At 37.1% G+C, this 26,736-nt stretch overlaps 1 protein-coding gene across 1 annotated transcript in view; it reads left to right on the top strand.

The window, feature by feature from the left end:
* The window catches only part of LOC139810542 (CUGBP Elav-like family member 1-A), a 497,386-nt gene that overhangs the window by 47,810 nt on the left and 422,840 nt on the right, over window positions 1-26,736 (top strand). The window contains exon 2 of the mRNA XM_071774183.1: window positions 19,728-19,984. The gene's annotated coding sequence lies outside the window, so the exon portion shown is untranslated. The remainder of the gene's footprint in view (window positions 1-19,727; window positions 19,985-26,736) is intronic.

Genomic DNA, 26,736 nt, shown 5'->3' on the forward strand with positions numbered 1-26,736 from the left:
AAAGTTCTTGTCAATTTGTTACTATCATCGAGCGAGAACGAAACGTGCCTCAATTTGCACCATTCACCGTACGTTCCGCCAAGCTTTTCTAACGTATCTGCGAAGAAGAAGGACGCCGTCGATCGCGCGCGAATGCAACGAAAGATTATCGTGCGAAATTTATTCGATCGGACGAGATTGCCGGGGAACGGAGCTTTCCTTCGCGTGTCCCTGTATTAGTGCCTATATATATGCGGAAGTTCATACACGGCGACAAATCAATCGAACCGTAACAACTGTCACGTCCTCGCAACGTAGAAAATGCATTATAATGTATCGCGAAACGTGCGCGCGATTTCAATCGGCAGGCGCGAATTTATGGCGAATCGGGATCGCATTCGGTTGCTCCAAATTGATTTTCACAAGAACAACAGAGTCGAACTGGCGCTATGGTTAACTTTGCAAACCAGGTCACTTTGATGCCACGTATGCATGCCATTGTCCCAAATTTTCTGATATCTAGGATATCTATGTATTTACATATCTACGTGTGCAGTATTTTATCAATGTCTTATATCAAATTGTTTAGAGCTGTTAAAAATTATGTGCAAAAATTATTAAAATAATTAAAACCACTTAAAATCAAAATCATACAGCGAACAGTTAGTTTACAATTCTCGTATTATAGTTTCACTTGTAATCTTAATAAATCTCTAATAACTTCTTTAAAAAATGTTATATAGACTATACACAAATTAATACTCTCAAGGTATACAATCAAAAATATAAAGTGAATATAAATAGCAAAATAGCAGTAATTATAGACGACCCATCCTCCGATGATTTTAACCTTGACGTATTATGTTGTCAAGGGTGTAGGTATAGACAGTACATATCAGCAAATTACTTCTCTTAGCACTGTCACAAACTTATATTTCTTAAACTTCTTTTGTTAATATTTTTTTAATAAACAACGAGCGAAACCTTTTGAAAGTTACTCAGGAGGGTGAACTATATGTATAATATATGCCATAGGTTAAGGTCATCGGAGAGGAGTCCCCTATAATGCATAATTACAAACAATTACAAAAGTTTCAGTGATATACAAATAATATATTAAAAAAGTTGCGTTATACTGCAAAGACAGTTTTGTAATTCTATTAATAAATTATGATTTTTTTATGGTTGTAGAAATTTGCCTAAGATTGGATATTTGTTTCACGATTCTTATCTTAAGCTTGTTTAATCTCGTAAATTGTTAGACAAAAAATAGTGCAAGATTCGAAATTTTGCCGTGCGATTCTTTTGTTATCGCGGGATCTTTTTCGCTATTATGACTTTTGTCATGTCATGATGTGAACGCCACATCGTCTGTTTCAGGCGTTCTCCTCAAAATGAGATTTGGTAAACTTGAGCGCGCGATTCTTCTACCACAGCATTGACTGATCACGGGAAAATCCAATCTATGAGAATCACGCAGAGAGGGCTTTCTTAGGAGTCTCAAGATGCAATCACGGCGATCTCTGAACCGGCAATACATCGATAAATGCACCTATGAGCTTTATCGACGAGGCTATATGCGCGCATATACATTTTCTTACTACACATCGCTATGTATATCCCCTGAATATGATGTCCCCGTACGGTATAACCGTGCTACGAAGAATTCTCTTTGAAGTACGTGCCCCGATCTCATTTTATGAGAAAACATGTGGTAAGGGATCTAATATTATCGAGGCAATAAGTATATCCGAGATTGCTCGCGATACATGCTCGTTCTCCCCCAGTGATCAGCGACGGGCGCGGGCGTCGTAATAAGTATGCAGTAATTTCAAATTTTTCGAATAACCCGACGGGATATTCTCGAAAAATCACTTGTTTCCGATATGTGCGGCCGTGTACTCCCCATAGTGCAAGCCACGAACGCAATTTCCACGTTCCATCCGTTTTATTTTCGCAATAACCTCCGGGCTGTTATAATTTTTCGTCCTACCATTTTTAACGAAATTTTGTAGATTTATCTATGCTGATTGAAACATCGAGAAATTTCCTGAATTTCTACCTTTCTTTTTTTACATATATATCGATATACGTGTACATCGATCTTAGATCAGTTCTGTCGTTCGTTTTTAATCTATGGTGTATGCACTTCTCCCGAGTGCATACATCATATTTTGAAACTCATTTCTTATTTTTCTTAAGATTATGTTCAAATTACTTAAATAATGCAATCGTAGGTAAGCTGGCAATAAAAAGAAAGACATAGTAATAATTTCTTTCGGTACTTTTCTTATTTCAACAATAGTATAATTATCGTAATAATTTCATCAATTATTTAAACTTATACAAGAGTTACATATACGTAATTAAAGCCGTAATGAGGCGCTCTGTGCAAATCAGGACTTGCGGTGGATTGTGCCATGTTGCTAGAATTTCTCATCTAATTCGAATTACTCGTCGATTAATCACAATTGTTTCCCCGAAATGAGTTAGTCGAAAACTGTTAACCGACTTTTGTCATATACTGAGTGGTAATTCCTTAATGTCGGTCAATTATTGGCCACGATACTCGGCTATTGAATAATTAGCGTACGCAGAGTCGGTTTAATCGCGTTTGTAGAGTTTGTAGAGTTTCTTTCTACAATGTAGCAATCACGTGCAAACGTAACAATTATTTTTAGATTTTCTCTGGAAAATATGACCAAAGTATATAATAAGACATAAAATCGGCTTAAAAGTCAATATAGACGGCGCGATAGATGTGCGAAGGCAGAAAGATGTAAGCAGCGGATGGCAGAAAAAAGCCGAACACAGGAAGAAGACATATTGTTTCTTCTACAGAGAGGAGGATAATGGAGCTCGCCTGTCAGATCGAGTTATGTCCTCCGCACGAATATAGAATGCCTTATATTTTTTCCTTCATCGCGCCAACAATAAGAACACGCCAGCAAAAAGATCAATAGCGAAGTTACACAGAGTGATTGCGATTATAAGGTATCAATTATTTCTTATTTTGTAATTTTTATATTTAAACTTTTTCTAATTTTGAAAAAAGGCCCTTACTTTCGAGATTGTAACAAAATTGTGAAACGACAATACACAAAATATACAGACGAAAGTAATAAGACGTTAAAGTGGAAGATATACATACAGAAACAAGCTAACTTTTTTACTAATTAAATACTTAAATTAAATGTAATACAACAAAGCAGGAAAAGTTTAATAACAAAGAAGATACAATTTAATAAACTTAATAAAAATTTAAGTATTCAAATTCGCGCTGCAGATAGTTAAATTTTCAGTCGATAAAGAACGCGAATTTTGGCAATAGTGCATTAATTCCAGCCATTTCGTAGCAAACGAAGCGGGTAGGTTAAAATAAGAGCGAAAAGAGAGAGGCTTGGTGTTATACCGTGAAATGCACGAGACCCGCCACGGACCAAATTGCCGACGGCACCGCCTGCGGTCAGCGGCCCGAAGGCCGTTCTCGTCGTGTCGCATGCGAAGATCGGGCAAAAATAGAACGAGAACAAAGTGGTACTCTTTATGCGTGTCCAGCCGGTAAACACGCCGCGTACAACTGCATTGCGGAAGCGACGAATTCCGTGCCTTGCGGCAACAAATGAATTTCATTTATCATTGTGTGCCGCCAGTGCCGCACGTCTTTTTTTCGTGTCTTTTTTAAAACGCTATATTTCGCGAGAGATAAGATATGGATAAGTCGTCAAACTTTGCCGCATTCATCTTCTTAATTTGGAGCTATTCATAACTATCTTATGTTATTAAATTTTTGCTTTTTTGTTGCATTTAATTTAAGCATTTAATTAGTAAAAAATAATTTGTTTCTGTATGTAAATCTTCTACTTCAGATGATTTATTATTTGTTAGCATCCAGGATAAAGTTTTATTTATAATTTTTACCGTGTAACACGAAAAACATTTGAAGAATTAATAGAATACAGACACGTACAAAATAAATAATCAAATATACACGGCATATACAATACTAAAATAGACAGAATTTTGTTCTGAAATTCGACGCAAATTGTAGATCATCCAAAAGGGTGTTAAAAACCTCATTATTTTAATTAAAAATTTATTTGGGATGAATTTGGATTATTGTATAATAACTAATAATATTATAATAGTATTATAAGAGTATTATAAATTGATAATAATTTTGTAACAATAATTTTGAAATTAAAAATTACTTAGGGTAATTATATAAAATCATAAAATGCATGAAATTCCAAATTTCGTAATGCGATATCATTTCCATTGCTGAGAAGCGCTATGTCATAAATGTCACGATCGTTACCGTGTGTTATCAACGAGCGGTTCAATTTTTCTTCTCTATTCAATATTGGTGATATTTTTCCAAAATTTTTATACGAGATATTTTTATCATCGCAAAAAGGGCGGACGAAAGAAAAAAAGAGCGATTATAATACAGTGGTTAACGTATAAGTACATAATTATATTATTATTTCGCCATCGTCGTTGCTGGTTACAAATGAAAAAGTAATTCTCTGAAAAAAGTCATGCATACTTCTTCGCAAAACATTTGCCCTCGCAATTCGCTTGAGTTATCCGACAGATACTTTTCACTCTGAGCCGTCTATCGTAGCAAACGCAAAACTTCCGACGGCGTTGTTCCCCTCATATCGAAGCGTGCATGCCGGTATATATATCGAGAATGACATGCCACCCTTGTCTTATTCGGCGGACATTTCTGACGTGTTTCTCGTGAGTTTCGTATCAATGATGGAGCACGGTCGTCAATTCCGCGATAGGAGAGCGCCCGCGCCGCAGAGAAGTAGCGATGGCTGCCCTATCGAGTTTCCATTTTCCGGACAGTGTCTTACAACGTATGCCGTCGCTTACTTATTTAGCTGTTATTTCGCCCTCTCACTTACCGGCCACCTCCACCATGGCACTCGCAACCGACCGACTTTTTCTTCCCTTTGGCAGCTCAAGATGATACTCTTACTCGAATCATGAAATATTTAATGACTCACCTTTTTGATCGCCCGTATTCTGCTCTCTCTCTCTCTCTCTTTCTCTCTCTCTCTCTCTCTCTCTCTCTCTCTCTCTCTCTCTCCGGCGTTTCCTCATTTCTAAGCCGTCTTGTCCAGTCCCACATGTTACCTTTCGGTCGTATTGCTGCAAATTACATTGTCATTGACCATCAAAATCCTTTTAATAAACAACGCGTTAGTCCTTTCATCATAGGTATATACATATATCATATGTAGTTTTCAATCGTCATATCTCAAATTGTCTTTCGTTAATACACTGTAACGATTGAATAAATAAATTAACACAAAACTATTAATGTAAATATGTGTGCAAAATTTTATAAATTAATCAAGTAAGGCATTATGATATATTATTATTAATTCTGAATTGTTATTAATAATATAAATGAATCGAAGTCAAATGGAATTGTAATATTTCTCAGTTAATTACGCCTGTATGTTTCTATTTGTGAACGTATGCTGCCGTGGGTATCCTAGCGTGACACATAGTTCAGTGGTTAACATTAATGCCTCTTCAATTAACGGCATCTATTCCAGATATGTTGTATTCATTGAGCAACGCTTTGAGTCAACCGATAGTCCCGGGTGTAACCAGAAATTCCGTGTAATATCGCCAAGGGCCACGCATGCCGCTATAACGTAACCATCCTCAAACGCCACCAATTCGATAACCCAATGAACATGTTGACGATAGAACGCATCTATTGCGCGCAATTCAATCATCGCGCATAACTAATAAAGACAATACAATACGTTGCGAAAGAAGGACGCTGATCAAATGCAATTTGTTTGCGTACATCCAACCTGACCAACATATTTCGATATTTTATCTCTGTTTCAAAATATAATCAATATCTTAGTTTTAAATTCATTGTTTTACCAGTAAAAAAATTTTAGGACATACTATTTTCTTCTTTTTTAAGCTTATTTTACGTGACTTATTTTTTATTTTGCTCTGTCATTTTTACATTGCAAAATGTTTTATATAACTATTGCAATAGGAAAAGATTTAATTTTTTAGATATTTTAAAAGTGAGCTTGAGACTTAAAGATTAAAGTGATCTTTACATACTTTCATTAGAGAATTTTATATAATTTTGTTTTATGTATGTGTTCTATCTTATATATTTTAAATTCTTGTAAATAAGTAATTAATATAAATAACGATCGACGTATAAGCACACATTATATTAATTACATTTTAATTTATAGTAACTGCAATTTTTTAATATCTGCAAAATGCATGTAAATCTTTAGAAAATCAATTGAGCAAAGAAGATTAGTGCCAATTAAACTGCGAAAACTAATAAAGTGATCCGTATACGCATATACATGTGGACATGTATTTTCACGTTACTCTGAACATTAGCTTGAAACTAAATTTTGATTAAATTTTGATTTGATTTGATTACTCTTAAGCTATTGTAATTAATAATGATAATTTTGCATTAGAATCATTAACTCTAATTAATCTTCATGCAATTAACAATAGGTAGATAAAATAATTTATTTATGTAGGAATGTAATATACATTTATGTTTCCATCTTTATTACTGTCAAGTAATCGAAAAGATTTTGTTTCTTTGACTTGTCTTTTCGATATTAATCGGTTTTCGATTCACAGAGTTCTTCGATTGTTTTATATTGCAATAATTGATAGTGCACGATTTTTAACTTGTATTATGACGCATACACTAGTCAATTGGTGATTTGATAAGTATTTTCTATTTGTATTTTTTTTTTAATATTAAGAATTGCACAAACTATTTTGGATACGTAGATATATATATTCGGATATACATAAATCCAATTTATATTAAATAGGCACAAAATTTTTTGGAATATTTTAAATATCTGGGGGGAGGAGAGATACTGATGCTAAAAAATCAATAACAATGTAATATCTTTAAGTTATCTTTCTTTCTTTTCCTTTTAATAGCAAATTTTAACTGATTGTTTCACTAGAAACATGTATAATGTAATATATTTGTTAATTATATAATTGAAAGTTTATTATAAACAGCATTGTAGCTGTCTGGTAATGTCTAGTATTATATCTAAATGTACATGTAAAATGTATGCGATTATTATTAATAATTCGAATAAATTGATATTAATGCGAGATAAGAGGATTAACGAGGCAGCGAAATTGGAGATAATGGTGGGATTTCATATTACGGAATTAGAGACATATATATATATATATATATTTGGCGTTGCAAGATAGACCTGTTTGTCATTTGTAGTATTTCGTGAAACACGGGCTTTACACAATTTCTTGAGCGTGACTGTAATTCTTAGGTTACATAGCGCAAGCTCTATTAGCTTGCAACACATGCGCGTATGTCGGGTGCATTTGGGCAAAATCCGTTAGTTCAACATTCCGTGTAGTCACGTGGCGCATTTACGGCGTAACTTTCCAGATTAGATCTGGCGCGCTACATACGTCTATATCCCACATGTGGATTCAAGTCGAGGGAGCGTAGATAGAGAGGTCGAAGTAAAGTAAAAGGTGCCGCGAAAGGGTAGCGCGGTGGGCGCGTAAAGCCGCTTTCGGAGAGAATATTCGTTGGTAAAGTTTGCCGGCGAAATGAAGTTGGTAAGTTTTTAAATTTCGCCGTGCCAACCCCGGAATATAGATCCTTGGGTAATCTTGCGCGAATGTCCTCGCGCCCACAATGCTCCGGACTCTCTTCGAATTCGCCGCGTCGTTCGAAACTTTTATTCGCGCACCTAATAAATCTCAAAATTTATTATACGTAATAAGCACATCAAATTTATTCGCGCCCAGAGCGCGTGAATTCTTAAGTCCTTCTTGATTCTCCAAGTAACAGTAATATATTAGTTTTCTCGAGGCAGAAATGTCGGCAGCATATGCTGGCTGATATTTTCATACGTATCATTTCGTGTTGTTTGATTAGCAATATATTTCTTAAGTATACTGTTCAATATTTTAGGACTTGATTTCTGAGATCATTTTGTGAAGGAAAGTTTATATTGTTCGAAGACTTTTGTTTCAGAGATATACAAAGCAGTAAAAATTCTATAAACTTATCGTTTTTCTTACAGTTCCTAACCGAAAAGAGCTTTTTTCAAAATTTTTGGGTCAATAAATAGAATATTAGCTTTATTTTGTTACTTACACTGTCGCCGTTTTGTCAATAAAGTTTAGACAATACATTACTGTTCCGAATTAGTGCACCGATAGACGGAAATAAATTTTTTGCAGGTAAAAAATAAAGGTAATACGCTGCCTATTTACGCTGGCTCGAACTTGAAAAAGAAATCTTTTTTCGTTTAAAAACTATTAAGAAAAAACAATAATGTTATATAATTTGTTAAAAAACACTCTATATCTTTAAAACAAAGCCTTTGATACCATATATATTCATATATACATCTTCCATCATAATATGACTTCAAATATCCTAGAATATTAGACAGTACATAAGAAACACTGTATAGCAAAGAACCAAAGTTAGAATACTTGTTTTTTTATTATATTATATTATATGCAATGGAAAATAATGAGAAACTTTAGAAACTGTAACATTTGATGTTGTATTAATAAACTGCCAACAGTTGCGTATGTAAATTTTAGATCGTAGCTAAAAAGTAGTCTCTTATTTGCGAAATGCATGATGCTTGATCGTTAACGGAAAAGCCGTACATACATATACGATTATGTGCCGCATATAGAGGACAATTTTCAGCTAGAACTGCCCTCAGTTAAAGAGCTATATAAATTCAATTTAGCTAAACGCGCCAGGAAAATAGTATGCACCAGTAATGCTTGACTTTATTTTGTTGGCAGCTGTTGACAGCACTTTTTAATAGTTTCAGCCGTGGTGGAAAGAAAATAAAGCGAGGACGCGTTTTCGTATTGTTCCGCGCATTTTGTACCAATCGCCTCTATTTTTAAATTTCTGTATTTATGTATGTCTATGTTCCGATATTTACCGTTTACGTCACATACGCTATAGATTTTCAGTACTGGCAGTGAATATCAGAATGCAGCCCATACCGAAAGGCATTTAATCTTAGGCTGTATCCCGATATTCACTGTCTGAAAATCTATATTTTTCTATTTACTTCACGTTACTATATTTTCAGTACTGACAGTTGCTGACAGTAAATATCGGAATGCAGCCTTAATTTCTGACGTCTGTACTGCGGGATGATGCGTGGCTCCGTGTGTCCGCGAGTGATTACTGAAAGATTCCGCGGTTCGATCCCGGCCTTAATCCCGGCAATTACACAAGTATTAAAGTTCGACATTAATATATGACTTCACGTGAAGGCATGTCGGTTCACCAAACTAACAATTTGAAGACGTACGTCAGTTTAATTCGCCGCCGCAATATGGCAGCCGCGGGAACGAATCTTATTGGCTGTTCAGAAATGTGTCTAGTAGCGCGCCTTTTCTTCTATTCCCACCGCGCACCGCGCGCCGCGCGCCATACTTTCTTCCCACCGCGCACCGCGCGCCGTGCCTGTATCTACCAGACGATCGCGACGCGCGCCACGTCGATCACTTGCGGCTGAGATTTTGAAACGGTGAGTTAACTTTAAAGATTCTGGAATATCCTCAAATCGCGGCGCAATATTGTCGCCGACGTACTAACGGTCAGTATATCGTGATGCGCGAACGGCTTGCGAATGTGAATGTCTTTAAAGACGGCCGCAGGGCAGGAGAAGTCTCCTCGGGGGCGGGCGGGGGGGGAGGGGGGAAGACCGCTCTCCGGAGTCCGTACTCATTTCGCATTCGGCGCATCGCCACCACGCGCACACGGGCGGTCGTTCGCGTTCGGGTATATTTGTTAATAATTCTCGGAAGATAGTTTGGTGCCGAGCCATATACTGCGACAACGCGCGCGCGGACATTCGGACACAGCCCGAGGGGCTGTCTCCGTCGTTATAGCGGCGCAGCATCACCCGATCCGATCTCTCCCTTCCGCACTCCTCTTCCCCCCTCCGTCTCCCCCAAGGACGGAAGGGTTTGCGCTTAGGTTGCGGCTTAATGTGCGCCCTCCTCGTAAGGCGCACGTCATCGCGCTCCGAAGTTCCGCTTATGCGATGGTGCGGGTGGTTAGCGAACTTAAAGTCAATCTTGGGTTATGCAAACGCTTATGCTTGGTAAAACGCTCGCTGCGGGCGAGATTCCGGTAACTCGCCAGAGAGAAGGAGGGTGCGAGGAAGGAGGGTGCGAGAAAGAGAGAAAGAGAGAGAGAGAGAGAGAGAGAGAGAGAGAGAGAGAGAGAGAGAGAGAGAGAGAGAGAGAGAGAGAGAGAGTATGTGTAGGAAGAAGGGCGAAGGGGGGGGGCGAGAAAATTGAGCTCTGATATAGGGCGTTTTCGAAAGTTAAAGGGCCCCATCTGCCAGCAATTTCGCAGACTGACCGTTCCAACCTAATCTGACCGTAGCTCCGGGGTTATTGATGGATTTGCATAGCGAGGGGAGGAAAGAAACATCGAATAGACGGCGTACGCATGGTGGTCTTAATTGGATCGAATTGCGTTCTGGTTGCGGTTCACTTGCTTGTCACGTATTGTGCGCGTGTTACGCCGGCGCATATCATTGTTATAGGCGATCGTTACATGCTCCGTTGTACGTGTAAGCTGCGATTTTTTTTTACGAGCGAATCGAATCCGCGCGAATGCGCCCGCCGCGGGGAAAATATCGGAGCGAGTGCGAAGAAACGAAAGCCCGTTTCGATATTTACGATAGTATTTCGGGATATTTTTCGTTTTACGCATATGTTAAAACAAATCCTCTATATAAACGTGATACTTTTTTTAACGTTTTACTCTTTATCCTTTTTATTCCTGAGTTAAAAGTTGTCGTTTTTTACTTTAAACATTAATAATCAAATATTCTCTCTATCTGGTTTTTCAAATACAAGAATTTATTAAATATTCTTTGATACCTTGCAAATCAATTTAAACAAATCGGATTAATACAATAGAAAACACGTAACTGATTATCTGTAATATCTATAAATTAAAATCCGATTGCTATGTAACTTTTATTTTTAGAATGCATTATTAAAATGAGAATACTATCTACTTTTCTCACATTATTGCTAAACAGAATAACTACAAAACTGAAACTACAAAAGCTTTTTAAATAAGTTTTTGTAGTTTCAGATTTTGATTATAGATAAGAAAAATTAAGAAAAGAATTATGTGAGTTTAAGATAATGGTCTCTCTTTCTTTGCATTTATGTTCTCTCCAAAAAATCCGCAGATTATTGATACTAAACTCAATTGTGCACGAGGCACGCAATAAATGATGCTATAATTTGCGCGATCAATACATCGAATCGTTCTTTTCCAGCCAATTCGTTCAATGTAGGAAGCGAGATTCAGTTGAAAAGCGTAGTAACTCGTTCGAAGCAATAGTTAAATCGACTTTACAGCATTTCCCAGGATCTCCGAGTTCTCTTCCAATTTCACTACCATCGACGTTACATTATACTACGCGTGCTCTGTACAATGACAAACTCGACCGTAATGAGAGATTTTTATGATGACGAGGGACATCCTAACAAAGCAAATCTCGTAAACGCGCGCGAAAATGTTCTCGTTACGTATTCTTATTCCATCAAGCTGAATAGGACAAATGTCAGAGAGAAAATGTGATGGTTGTATCTTCTTTACCTTTTCATTCCTTGATATTGTCATTTTACAAAGTGACATTCAAAAATCCAACTTTTCTTGGTCAGTCTATTCTTATATTTTATGCGCGGACTCGTTATTTTGCATGATTCTATATATCGCTATTTTTCTATCATTTTGTGATAAGTTCATTGTTTGACATTTACTAACGTTTTAGTAAACGCACTTCAGATTTAGGTACGCAAGAAAGCTTTAGTTGCACAAACACATTTTATGCAAATTTAATGTAAAAATTTAATTTTCATAAAAATGACGGACGAGTAAAGTACGTGAAAATAATTCGGAAGTTAGGATAATTGAAAATTATGATAATTAAAAGTGAGAAAATTGTGAAAACGGAAAGCTTCGAGAGTTGCAAGTTGAAATGATTACGAATTAAGAAAATTGAAAGTTGTGGAAAAATTGATAGTTAAAATTTTGGATTTTTTATTTTTTGAAATCAACTCTCGAGTATTTTGCTTTTTTTAAATTTCTCTCTCTCTCTCTCTCTCTCTCTCTCAAAGGTTCTTTCAAAGATTTACTCTCTCAGAGTGATACCGGACTTATAAATATGCTAAATTAAAGAGACCATTTTAATAACAGTAAATCTTTTAAATCGTCTGTAAAAAAAAATTATAATTTCGTCATATGTCTAGCGCTATATGTGATTATCTAAATCTAACGTTCAAATTAGAATAACAGTTAGTATTTATATATTAGGAGAAGTATTTTAAAATCAGTCAAATAAGTTTAATATTTAAAAATAAACGTCTAGACGGTACATACAAGTCGTACCGTTGCTGTTTAATAAATCAAACGTAATTATAAGACAATTTCGACAATTTTTGCTCAGTCGAGTAGCGACAATTTCGTGACGGTTCATGGTCGATACTGTCGATAGACTATCCGTTACCATGGGACACGAGTGGTAAATATCGTTCGACATTAATAGGTCAAGCCATGTGACAAAATCAATTCAAGTGATATTTTATTTTATGTTTTTTTTGTATGTTTTAGTCTTTATATATTTTTTTATCGGCGATTTCGGCGCGGTTTCAAAATTCCTCTCGAGTTATACATATACATGTCGGCTACGTCGGGCCGCGGGGAGGAGCGTGCAGTTCGCGTCATCGCTTCTACATCGAAAAGCAGAAAAAGGCTGGTGATTGTTCGTGACAAGGTATGTCCAACAAGAAACGTGATTCCAATTGAAACCTTCGGCTGAACTTCTCGCGATCATTCGTCTTTGTCTTGGAAAGCGCGGGTCATACGTAAATCGAAAAAACCATCGTATTTTTCTCGCTCGGCTTCGACATTCGGACACATTTGTAGCAACAGGCGTTTAAACGTTTTACTTTTCATGAGAAAATATCATTTCCACGTACACTTTACTGACGTATTTTAATTGTTACTGAAAAAAACGTTACATTATTAACTCAATCCGTTATCCTTAGAATTACATAATTTTCCTGCAACTAATAATAATTTTCCTTATACATATAAGTATAACTTTGTTCCATGACATTTCTTTTTGCATTATAATTCTAAAAATAAATTTTAATTTCTATAAATATTATAAAAATAAATATTAAAAACTGTTTCTCTCTCTCTCTCTCTCTCTCTCTCTCTCTTTCTCTCTCTCGTTATTGTAGTTTTTATATGAAATTAAAAAATCCATTTAATAAAAAAGAAAGGAATAAAGAAAAAAGAGTCAACGCAATGTCAACTTAATCGATTTCTATTGCGGTAATTGACAAATTTTGCCATTACACATATGCGCTATTATTAATAGTTCGAAGACCGAAATACATATTACAAAGTTACTATTTCAATAGATTAAATGCGCGTTTATCGATTTCGGCATTATGCACAGTTGGCTCGCAAAATGATGCCGATTCCACGCGTCACCGAGCGTTAATCACTTCAACCTGAATAAAATTACGGGTCGTTTTGTGTGGAGCGTCCGTGCGCTGAATTGTGCACCACTAATTACCGTTGCGTTCTCGCCGTTGTTATCCAACCATGCGGCGCGGACGAATACGTGCATTTATCTCCCCGGTTTTAGCTTTGCGAATCTCTTACGAATAATAGCCGGGAAAGACTGTCGTTAAAATATAAAACAAATGACACTGAACGAGTAAAAAGAAAGATGAATCCCCATTAAAGATATTAACAAATTTCAATCTTAATCGCTTTACGTGCATATTGTAACATTCTACAACACTGAAATATCTGAAATATAACATTTTAAATACTTCTTATTTTATCCATTAGTAAATTACATTACATTAATAATACGTTATTATTAACGACATTTGTAGTATTTAATTTTAATGTACTTTTTAATTTTTAATAATAAATTAAGGTTGATTAAGATTTATTTTAGGGGATTATTTTAAGAGAGAAATATCAGTAATGGTTCATATATTATTTATGTGATTTGTATTTTGTATATTATAATAACACAAAAGATGTTTTAAATATTTTCAGAATTTTCTTTCATATATTAATGGATAGATATTAATTCACGTGCTATATCTACGCGCTCATTTTATTTACAATGTATACTCGCTCTGCGTTGGCTAAATGTTGGCAGCTCAATAATCCTAGCATTCACGTTATTTCTAGCGTCTAATTAGCGGATCATTTAAGTCAAGCTTCGCGGCTGCAGTCAACAATGCGTCGCGCGTCTTAAGCTTTTAACGCTTTGATGCGCGACTCCAATTTGGTGAATCTTCCGCTCTCGCTGAATGGTACATGCCTCGATGAATTTCGTGGCAATCAAGTTAATTCCTCTTTCGCGAATGCAATATTCTATACTAGTAACATTAATGAGGCCTTTGCAATCTCCAGTTATTTCAATCGAGCAGTCAGGATATACCGCAAACAAATACTTTATTTCATGAATCTTCCGTATTTGGCTAGTACCACATTAACACAATCATTTTATCTGTCCATTTTAGATCATCTTTATAGATCTATATTTATTATGTAACCGATATTATCTATTTAAATATGTATCAATCACACATTTCATTTATTTTTCGTATAAATTTAAATGACAGTTTGTAAAAGCTTTAATCATATAAATAGAAAATTTTACCTTTTTATATTTGTTATTTTAAACTTTTTAAACATGTTTATTTATTTACTATTATTTTGAACTTTACAGACCCGTCTTTTTTACCATTTAATTTTTTAGTTTTTTTTGTTTTTTATTTGGAGAAAAACCACTTGGTTTTTTGTGAAAGTAATACTATCGGACGGTGTTATAATAAAATAATTGGCCTTTTAATACTTCAAAACATTAGGCAGTAGAAAAAATAGAGTATTATTGACTATTCAATGCGGATGGTCTAGATACTCTATAAATTAATTTCAGACTAATTGCATTCGAAATCCGCTTAATTTCTCTCTACTCTGTGTCGAGAGGTTCTCAAGCCAATTGATTTTTATTTTCATCAATCAACCTAGTGCCTTCGTCCATCGTCCTGGTTCACCGCTATCACCGTAAAAGTCGAGTTAGTTTAATTAGTCTAGGGACTTGCGCACGGACACTTTGCAAAGTGAGTGCTCTTCTATATAGCTTCTAATAATAAATGAAAATATAAAAATTGGAGTTAACTACTTTTTAATATACTCTCCGTATTATCTCCATATTCGTTTTGTCTCTTATTCTTATTCATCTCTACATCTCTCTGCCAGACTATTTTCAATTTTTAATATTTTTCAATTATCAAAAGGTTCTTCTCGATCACGTCTTGATTATAATAAAAGAAGCTCGATGACGCGAACGCGATTGGCCATCAACTACAATGCAAAATTCACCTCTATAAACGATTAAATGATTGGTTGGCGTTATTGATGTCGCGCTTGATCGACGTGAATTAGCTTCTTCCTAGCGAACTTGTCATTAAATATTTGCGTAATGGACGAACAACGTTGCGTTAGAGAGCGAGCTAATACAAAATAGCTGTAAATCTCAGGAGACTACGGGTTAGCCGGCTTACCAGTTTGATATCGCGATATTAGTAGGAATCCCTGAATAATTCATTTGGCGTTACAGTGCCATTAGTATCGTACTATACAGAATTTGACGTAGACAGTTAATTTGACGCATAACGACTGAGATATTTAGCTGCACTGGGCATACAATTATATCATTCTAGCTTTCGTTTCTCTCCGTCGTGTAAATACCAATCGCGTAAATGCCGGTAAATGCTTCCATACAAAATTTAAGCCAAACTCTGGCAAGAATCTAGACGTTCTAACATTGTCTATTACTAAATGTCTATTACTAAATAACATTGTAAATGATTACTTAACAAAAATTGTGATTTAATAAGTCGATAACATTAAACTACACATTGCACACATTCCATGTTTGAACCAAAACTAATTTAAGCAGATATTCTTTATATCGACCATTTCATTATTATTTCCTTATCCTTATTTTACGGTATCTGTCAATATAAACAATATCTGAATTTAAAACTAAACAAAATTTGATAAGAGAGATGCTAAATGTATAAACGCTAACAAGAAGGTATTTTAAAATTCGATCACGCTGAGACGACACGATTTTATCAATACGATACCACTGACTTGTTCACAATTCAATACGTGATAATGTCATCTTTTCATAAGACCCTTCAATGGTCACCCTCGTCGTCACCGTTACATGCTCACGTTTGTAATCTAATAAAATAATTCCCCAAAAGAGCAGCCGGGGCTGTTCCTGCGATGTTCTCCAACACGTTCCGCTCGCATCCGCTATCAGACACGGCCGATCGATCTGATTGAATCGCGACTCGGACGTGTCCTTGGTGCGTTTGCGGGAACACGCACAGTGGAGGCAAATGAAATTCCCAGCCTGTCGAAAACAAGTTTTATTTCGTGGCACTTCGGTCCGATTGGGGGCCGCGGAAGGGGGCGTTGCGGATTGTTGCGCTAGGCGAAGGGTTGCGGTTGGGTGTACGAAGGGATGAAGTAGAGAAAAGAAGAGGGGTTGGTGGAGCCTCCGCTCAACGATGGGCGACGAGAGTTTCCATTCTTCGATGAAACTTCTTGGCAACTCGTTTGAACGCCACGACCAGCCTCTCCACTTTCTTCCGGATCTTATTTTGCTCGCTGCCGCCGCCGCTGCCGCTCGCGAAACTTTTCCCGATTCCTCGGAGGTGTAACATAATATTTTCGCGGCTCGGCTGGGGACCGTAAGAACCGCGCGTTGGAATAACGCGGTTATCGAGTTCCGGGATTTTAACGTTATCAAATTCGTTATCGTACTCAGAACGATTACGAGGTTAGCATCGTGACGTTTTGCCTCGTAAGCTTTCTTGAAAAATCAATTAATGTGCTTTATTGGTTGCTACGAAGAGATTTGTTAGTTATTTTGTACGTATTGCTTTTTCAGAGCATTTTTAATTGTTTTGTGACTAAAAGAAATTGCAAGCGTTGTGTAATATCGCTTTCACATTTTAAAGAAATGAAATAATACTTGTCGATTACGTAAATATGAGTTTTATTTTTATATATCTAACTTTCTTTAGTCCGCGCTGAAAAAAAGAAGTTATGATCTTGTAGCCGATAAAGACGATGTTTACCAAGCGGATTCATTATCATTTAACAAAATCGTTACGCGATCGGGCTCGCTTGGCCGGAGAAGGCCGCGTCGGAATGGCGAAAGTGTGAAAACACGTTGTCGGCGGACTAATTAAATTTCTGCATTATTACGAGGACGGCCGTTTCTGCCACTCGGCGAGTTTTAATCTGGCAGAGTAATATCTTAGGCTACATTAGGTCTTACCCTCCGCACCGACTGGTAGTAGGGTGGCAGTCGGTTGAACGGGGCAAGACAGGGGGTTGGCAGAGGTGGTGGTGTGGCAGAGGCCCGGCATAAGCCGTCTGCCTGCCGGCTAATCAATGATTCAACTCGCCAATTACGGAGGCGCCTCGAAAAATATCCTCTCTCCACCCGTTCCCCTGCGCCTTCCTAGCACGCCTGAAATATTCACAGACTCTATCTCCCTTCAATTCTATCCTTCCACCTTTATTGCTTTGCTCGTTTTTTTAAACGTATTTTCGAGCTTTCCTTTTTAACTCTTTTTAAACACCTGTTTGTGTCATATCTGTAAAGTGCCGTATTGTAATATCGATGTTACTTATCCAGGATTTGATGCATGGAATTGAAATAACTTAAATGGTTCAATTTTTTTTTATAAATCTTGTGTGCGCAGATTATCGTAGCAAATCATATATTTATGTTATACTTATAACAAATAATGTATTTATCTCGAGATGCATTTATCTAAGAATATATATATATCAGGGTAAAAAACTGCAGTGTAAAACTTAGTCGTAAAAAGTTCTATTGAAACTTAAAATAATTTCTACATAATAGAATCTTGTTATTTCAAATTATCCGGGAAGCGTTTATCGGAAACAAAATAAATTCCTATCATCTTGAAAATTTACTACACTCTTATTCTTCCGATGTATTTATTATCGCGAAATTTTATTATGTTTAGGAATGTTTAAGTGTTTCGATTGCAAGAGTTTACCCGGCACGAAACGAAGCGGGAAAGCTCGTTTAGAAAAGTTCCGCCGATCTGTAAACGGCCGCGTGCCGCCTGCGTCGTTCGCGCTGAAGACTATTCACTGCCATTCCTTCTCGAATTATTCTTTCGCAATTTAATCAACCGGTTATAAAAGAACTTGGCTTGACCTTACAACTTTATTTTTGCATCTCCACGATTCTCACCGGTTCTCCGTTTTTTCTCCTCGGGCGCTCTAAATTAAATTTCCTTTACCTTCGATGCCCAAGTTTCGTGAGCGAGAGGAAGACGGTTAGAGGACAGCGTAGATCGTATAGCTAAGAGGAGAGCATCCGAGAAGAGCGAGACGGGACGGGGGTAAAGAGTAAAGGGGGAAAACGGAAGGTAGTAGGAGGAAGAATGATGTAAGATCGCGGGGGGAGGAGGGAGGAGGGAGGAAAGCAAAAATAGAATGTACATAAAAAATACACGACTGCAAGCGGTAGCTGCTTCTTGCCGTAGCCTCGGCTCGCCGGCATGAAAAATTCACTAGTTGCCCCGGCTCTTATTGCAATCTTCGTTCGTGGAATTCTCGCGAAATTTAGCCACCTGCAACAGGACAGAGGGCGGACGACCCTCTTCGATGTATACAAGCCCTTTCTTTCTTCCGCCGTGTTTCATCTCGAGAAGACGTCCCTCTCTCTCGAGCACTGCGAGTAGTATCAGAGACACAGAGGCTGGTATGGCCTTTTTCCTCCCTCCCTCCTTCTTCCTCTGCCTGGAATGATTTTATTAAATTTGCTCTTATCATTCCGCTCGGCGGTAGCGTATTGGCCGAGACGACAGCGCTGTTGCTTGGGAACCGAGGATACGCGGCATTGTTCCTTTTATCATAGAGATGTACGACAACCGTATTGAGTCAAACACCATATACTAGATTGAATCAAGCTATGTATTAGATCGAACCGTTACGTTGCGTTCCATTGAAAGCATTTTTATACTCAAATTAGTAATCTACAACTTCATGAAGAGCATTGAAATAATTATTAAATTATTTACGTGAATGGTAAAGAAGAGGAAAGGAGAGGAGGGAGGGGAGAGTTTTTGCCAGAATTTAAAGCCGATATAATTTTGGTTGTTTTTTAAATATAGTATCAGAGAAATAAAGAAAAATACTCTTTGCTAACGGAGCTTAAATTTGAATTGGTTTAAAGGAAAGTTTACAAGTGGTTTAATAAAATTGTGTTATTGATCTATTCGATAATAAACTATCGAATATTTTTATAAATTATAACATCCTTTAATTGCTCGAGAATTTGGCCTCTCAACTCTCTCAATTTTGTATTTACATTTAATGAGCGTCTGGTTTTTTAAATATTAATAAAATTATTTAAATTTATGTAATCAATAGCTGTATAAAATTAATCAAGCTTGTCACGTTATCAAAAAGAAAATAATCTTTTGCCTTGCATTTTTTTATTTGATCTTTTCTCAATGATCTTTCTTCTTTTCTGTTACAGTGCCCGACCGTTAACTGTTTGTTCGATCGTTCGTGTCATCATCCGCGTCTAACAATAAGCCTTGTCGTTCTTCAGTGAAAGTGAGTGCGCGTATCGAATTTGTGATTCCTCTCGTCGCGATTTCTTCGTTCGCATTCGGATTCGCGTCCGCGATCGCGTGTGTAGTGCATCCTTTGCATCGGGCTGCGCAGCGAGGCACGTAACTACTGGACTAGGACCAAGGCTTCCTCGTTCTCTTCATCGCCCCGCAGCACTAGGTAAGCTGTAAGCATCACGGAAATGAGCTCGAGAGAGAGAGTATATTTTGCGCGGGCAATGTGCGTGAAACGACTCGCGGCGTTTCGCGAGGGGGGGAGAGTGGGAGGAGGAGGAGGAGGAGGGCGAAGAGGGTGACGCGGCGACGGATAGTTTGCAAAAACTTGGTTAAGTCGCTTACAAAGAGGCAAAGTGACTGAGTCGGAGTAAAGCGAAACGCCGCGCTAACTTCGGAGCACTTCGTTATAAAGTTGGGAGTTGAATAATGTATTTTTATTATTTACCCGAAGCATGCCGCGGTGCCGGCCGTAGTGATATATCGGATAAAGTCGCTTGTAATTTCCGGCGAACGTTAACTTCCCGCCCGAAAGAAATCACACCGGATCACGCCACAACTTTCTTCAACGCAGGGATATTTATACGCCTGTACGGAAGGAGTGGTTCGTGCCGCACGCAGAACGTGTTTATTTGCAAAGTTTTACCCTCTTTTGTGCATTAAGATTTTTTTTAACAATCTATATAAGTAAAATTAAACTAATGTCTGCATTACTAAATTATGCAAAAGAAACTTATAAAATTATTACTAATTATAAAATGAAAAAGACCTCTGAAATTGTTTTGATGTTATAAACCCGTGGTTTTATCTAAATTTCTTTTTCAAATCTTTGGAAAACAGCCAATAATCAATATCGATTAGCAACAATTCCAATACGCACTGCCGTCAGTGTTGAGTTGATCGTAGAACACGTTTTTACACTGAAATAGTTTTTTAATTGTTGCTTAATTATTTTATTTCATTTATTTGCACATCTTCATCAAAATCGTTCCAAGTGTCGAATCTAATTCAATCGATTTCGGAAGCCTTCTTTGGAAATGTATGATACGATAATTAATTCACGTATCTTGACGTGGAGGTACGTTTCGCCGCGCTAACACGAAACACGCATGAAAGATCGAGCGCAAACGGCGTTCCACCATTAAGTAGTCGAAGCAGAGAAAACGCCGACCCGCTCGATAATGCATCATCGCGTTGCACTATTTCACGGGAAAATGCGCCGGCACGTTTGTCGACGAGCGATTAGCTCGCTCGCGCGACGTTACACGCAAGGCGTAAATCTTGAGGCGCGACGCAGATTTAAGAGGCCCGTTTGCCCGAGTGCGTTTGCAGACCCGATTGCAGAGGAACGAGGCCGAGTTGTGGTCTTTAATTTATAGGATAGCCGAGTTAAATTAGGGAGTAGCTTTTTTGCTAGTAAGGATTCTCAGAATTTAAACCCCGATTGTAATTGACGCCCGGTCCATGCATTTTTGTCCTTTGTTCTCGTAACGACTTTAGTTAGTAATTCGCCCCTAGAATAGTCAACGCGCTCGCGCCAGGTTAGTTTGCTTCGCTTCGTTGCACTCGCGGTTGGAAGTAATGAGAGAGAAAGAGAGAGAGAGAGGGAACAGACGAGAAAATTCCTTGTATAAACGGTCAGTGCGACCTTCGCGCATCTGCGAGTGTTAAAAACATTTCGTTCTGAAGTTACTTAAAGAAGAAAATTAACGCATTATTATACTCTTGCAAAATGTAATTAATAATTTAATTGATTTAATGAGTGAAGCAATAACGTGTATAACAGTATTGTAAATAAACATTGTATCTATAACGTTTGAAGTTCGAAGTTTATTGACTTCGAAGTTCAATCGATGATCATAATGTTATGATCTAACATCGCTAATTGATACGAGTCGCGTGTGGGAATGCGAATTGACGCAAGATAGAATGCAAATGATACAAATGCACGCGTAATTGAAAATGTTTGTGACTTCGGAAATATTTGGCCTTTGAGGGACCCATCGCTTCTTTTTTCTCGATTCATTTGCGCGCTTCCGCGGCACACAGTCACGCAGATATTCATACCTGTACACACATATGCATCTATAGCAAACGAAATGGAATTTTAAAAATTGAATCGCCGAGACTTGCGCTTTACGCTACCGGCGTATTACAAAAGCTGGGGGGGCAATTTCATTCATACGTAATAAGATGGGCGCATCTGGTACCACGCACATAACGGATGCCTTGTCATCGCTTTTCGGGAGAGCCGAGCTGTTTTCGATATTAAGGCACTTCGCGTTATTTATAAACCATCCGCATCGTCGTCATCCTCTTTTGGCCCTTTTGTCATACTCTCTCTTTTTCTCATCCTCTTCCGGTATCCAGGTTGAGAACAAGCGTATTAGATATTCCGTTATAAAGAGGCGGCGTAATACCGTACGGCCACACCAGGCGCGGGTGGGCAAAACAGCGCGCGGAGGACCAGGATGAGGGGAAACAGGCGCGGCGGGGATCGGTTGTGAGGTCTGCAACGAAAATTAGCATTTTTTCCATGCGACCGACCTGCGTAGCTAATATCACGGATATAAAGAGGCAAGCGAGTGGTGGCTGGAGGGGATCTGCATAGCGAAAAAGGGAAGGAGATAGCCTGAAAAAAAGCGGGCGTATTTACTGCGGAAAGATTAACGTGTAACGAGCTACCGTGAACAAGCTGACGTTAAAGCTTTTTACATAAACGCACGCTCAGTTTTTGATCGCGCTCATGCTTCGCCAGTGTCCATAGACACGGCTCTGTGATCGTTTCATTGTGCCGCCTACGATAGTACACGCGATTGTAGAAAGAGGGCAAAAAAGGGCGTTATATCGATTTTCGCCGGAAACAACTCGTTAGTTGAACACTCGCGTATTTGCATCTCGCAATTTTGAAATTGTAAACGCGTCTTTATGCAGAAGCGAGGCAATATAATTAGTTCGCACATTACTTGGAACAAAAATGAAAATTTTATTAAAAGACCTAGTGATGAACGATAAAGCTGAATAAAATATGATAGTTTCTAGGGAAGAAGACTTAATTTGCTTCTATCTAATGCGATAATTCGATGATATTACAATATGTGTGTATGTGTATACATACATATTGTATATAATTTACACTTCTTCCATTTTAAATATATTTTTTACACATCATGTTTTTAAATCATATTTTATTTCAGTTGTTACAAACTTTGGAACCTAATGCATTATTTGCGTAGTCACATCGACAAACTTTCCGTGTATTTTTCAATTTCCGTACTTTAAGATAGCTCGTCGCCTCGAAAAGCACATGTTGATCTGTAGGTTACACTTGTTTTCTTTTATCCCTAGGAATCTCCGAGCTTTCCGGAACCTCAACGTTTCATGCTATACCTATTCGAAACCATGTCTCAAGTATATTGTGGGGATGCATGTGCAAAGCGAACACATGCATGTAATTCCTTTACACATTTTTTATATTAATTACCAGAATTTGTAATTATTTGAGCTTAGATTTCCAACTAAAATTTTAGATGTTTATTATTTATTAAAATTAAAAACAATTTTTTTCTCGAAACACAATATACGTTTTTTGTTACGTAATATACCTTTGAAGGAAAGCAATTATAACGTTTAAGTTTTTACTAATTTTTAATATAAAACTGTATGTAATGTATCAATCTGGAACAATTTTAATTCACATATCTCGTAGGAAATTAATCAAATGAACAACCGTGCATTTGTAGGTATTCTATTTTGCATCAATTACCGGTCAATCATCGCACAGCAATAAACATGTATTCCTTAAGCGAGCAACTGGTATTATATGCTAGTTTATATCGCTAGTAATCAGTAGAATCGGAAGTAGTCTGACATGTGCTCAAAATAATGACGGCGGATTCGCGGGCTATTTGTCAGATTAACGTAATTCGCTCTTTAACGCTCGAAATTCGATGGGTTTCATCGATATCTCGCGATGACGGTGAAATATTAACGTAGCGGCCGGGCCGATGTATCATGCTCATTTCGCGAAAACCATCTCATACGCCGAAATGGCGTGTCGAGTGACGAATTGCAAAACTAGATAAACGCGCTTCGCACGACATCGAACGCACGGACACGCTCCCTCGTGAATACGTGGCCGCAACATTTACTATCGGCTAGCATTTAATAATTGATTAATCGGATGATTATGGGACGGATCGAATGATAATGCTGCATTATTTAGGGTAATCAACCTACATTATTGAGTGTCTGGCGAAATGCGGTTAACGCCATGCATGTTTCAAAGTTGCAACGTAGATTCAGTTGGCGTAAAATACGATTATACCTCTCTCCTGTATGCTAACGGTGTGCTGATTAAGATTTACAGTTACACTTATTGGTTGGCTTTGCTATAATTTTAATTCTCAAACAGACACTAATATCTTAGTATCGCTCAATGATTATGGTCGTGTACTTGTGACGGAATAGTTCAGACACATAAATTAAAAGTTCAATATTGTTGATGATATGACTGCTTCTTTGTGATAATTTTTACTATCTAATAATTTATCGGCTAAAAGGCAGAATGCAACAAATAATGTTATTAAGTATTATTTCATAAAATCGAAACATTGCATTGCGAGAGCGATAATAAGATACAATATACATAATATTCGTGACGATCTGATGCATAATGAATTATTCCGTATGCTCGTTAAATTTTTTTTACTGATAGCACTTTGCACTTTAGAACTTTCGCACTTTAGCGTACAAGAATAATCGCTTGGGCTATGCTTGTGGCTTAACTAAAAAATTCCATTTTTGGCCGTGCACAAACTCGTTACGGTTTAACGCGAAAATTTCTCCGTTGACGCGGGATAAAGTTCGCGACACCTCTTAGTCCCGGCAACCGCCTTCCATATCTTGGTAAGCCTGTTATTCGGCTACGTGCGGTTTAAAAGCGACCGCTGAACCGGATCGCCGTTCGTAAATGCATTGTGCGGGGAATAGGTGCACGTACGGCGGACGTACGTGGATCATACGGTTCCTATTGTCCCGGTCCCTTGTCACTCCGCGGTATATCCCTTGATACCTGTGGGAAGGCACAAATGCTTTCGAAGAACACCTCGATCTATGTAACCGCCTGCACAACGCTATACGTGCCCACGTAGAAGGCGTCCATCAAACACCCTCGCAGACGTAGCGGCAGCCTACTCTTCTGCCGGCGGGTCCTCCTTTTCATCAGGCCGCTATGAATGGAGAGGATATCGGAAGTATCCTCTGTCGTTCGTATATATCGCGTTGATGACAGTCTCTAAATATATGCTCGATACTGTTATTTCTATAAGGATTCTAAATTCGAGATAATTTTAAATACTCTGATAAAATATCTTAAATCGAAGTTGAAATAGACAAAGAAAATGAGCGCAAACAAACGTGAATGAGTAACTTGCTTTAATGAGCATCGGCAACATGGTGGCTTCTTTGCATTGTAGCAAATTATTTATTTATGTTTGTCCGCGCTTATTTGCTTGGTCTAGATTTGGCTTTACATGTAAAATTTATTAACATTTAGTAAAAAATAAAATAGCAAAATATAGATATCATGTAGATTATGGAGAGAACATTTAGACTTAAAGTATACGTAAAGTATACTGTCTGTATCATAATAACTTTTATAAAGATGTTAATAAGAATAAGAATAAGTTGATTGAATTGATAACAAACCAATCGCACAATTATTGCAGCATTTTAAAACCAACTTTAAACTATTTTATAAACTCTATAATATTTTATTAGCTAGAGCATTTCTAAAATCGATGATGCTATCGGTCCTCTCGAATAATCGTTTGTTCAAAACTTGCCGCTTCGCTCGGTCGCCCTTAGGCGTCGCAACCATTTTACGGCAAATCGCGACAATCTTTCTTCCTGCCGCTTGTAAAAAATGGTTGAAATAACTGACAGTATATCATCGGCCGAGTCATACAATTTTAGATTCTTTACTTGAATGGTAACTTAATTTAGTATGTGTTATAAACACTTTATTACATTGAACAAAAACTATCACGCGCGAAAGACATTAAACATATTAAAAGTATTTTTTAAATCTATCTTTAAGATTATATACGATATATATATTATATATATTATTATTATAATTATTATTTGATATACATAATATGTATATGCGGCAAAAATACATGATACAATCGGAAAGGAGGTGGCTCACAATAAATGGAAATGATGAAATACATTCTTTTTCGAATAAGATCTTGTTTTCGAGACTTTAAAAGTTAATTAAAGACGCGTGCACTTGACTGATATTTGATACGGAAGAATTAAAAGAACAGAAGATATAAAAACAATTTATTTTAATTGAATTCGCAGACTACAACTTTCTATACGACAAAATAGTTAACATTTTTAACAATATTTTAATTAAATATACATAAACTAAATGTGTAAAAAATAATATATATGTATGTATACACTTTTATGTAGCCACGTAATCGACAGATAGTATTTCAAATCCATTAAATTTAAAATCTAAATAATTGTTTTTAAATTGATTGAAACATTTTGCACGTTTGTAAAAAATATATTTGCCAAATCTATTTTCTATGAAACATGACATATATATTATTAATATACTGTAGAGTGGGAATAAAATTGACTCAATATAGTTTCTTAGACTTAACAAGAGTTACGAATGAGGTCACGAAGCCGAATTTCAACTCGTCAGAAATATGAAATACGACCATAAGTCTTTGGCTCATAATTTTACCTGGCAATTTTCAGCTCCTAATAGCAAATTAATTAACAAAGTTATCTCGACTCTTTTACTAAATTAACTTCTCTCCGTGCGTTGCCCTTAAGTTTCTTTCTCGAGTTCGTAGCACTGTCGATGCACTCGTTTGGTCCGACGGTGTATCGATT

The sequence above is a fragment of the Temnothorax longispinosus genome, chromosome 3 (genome assembly GCF_030848805.1).
Source record: "Temnothorax longispinosus isolate EJ_2023e chromosome 3, Tlon_JGU_v1, whole genome shotgun sequence".
Classification (NCBI taxonomy): domain Eukaryota; kingdom Metazoa; phylum Arthropoda; class Insecta; order Hymenoptera; family Formicidae; genus Temnothorax; species Temnothorax longispinosus.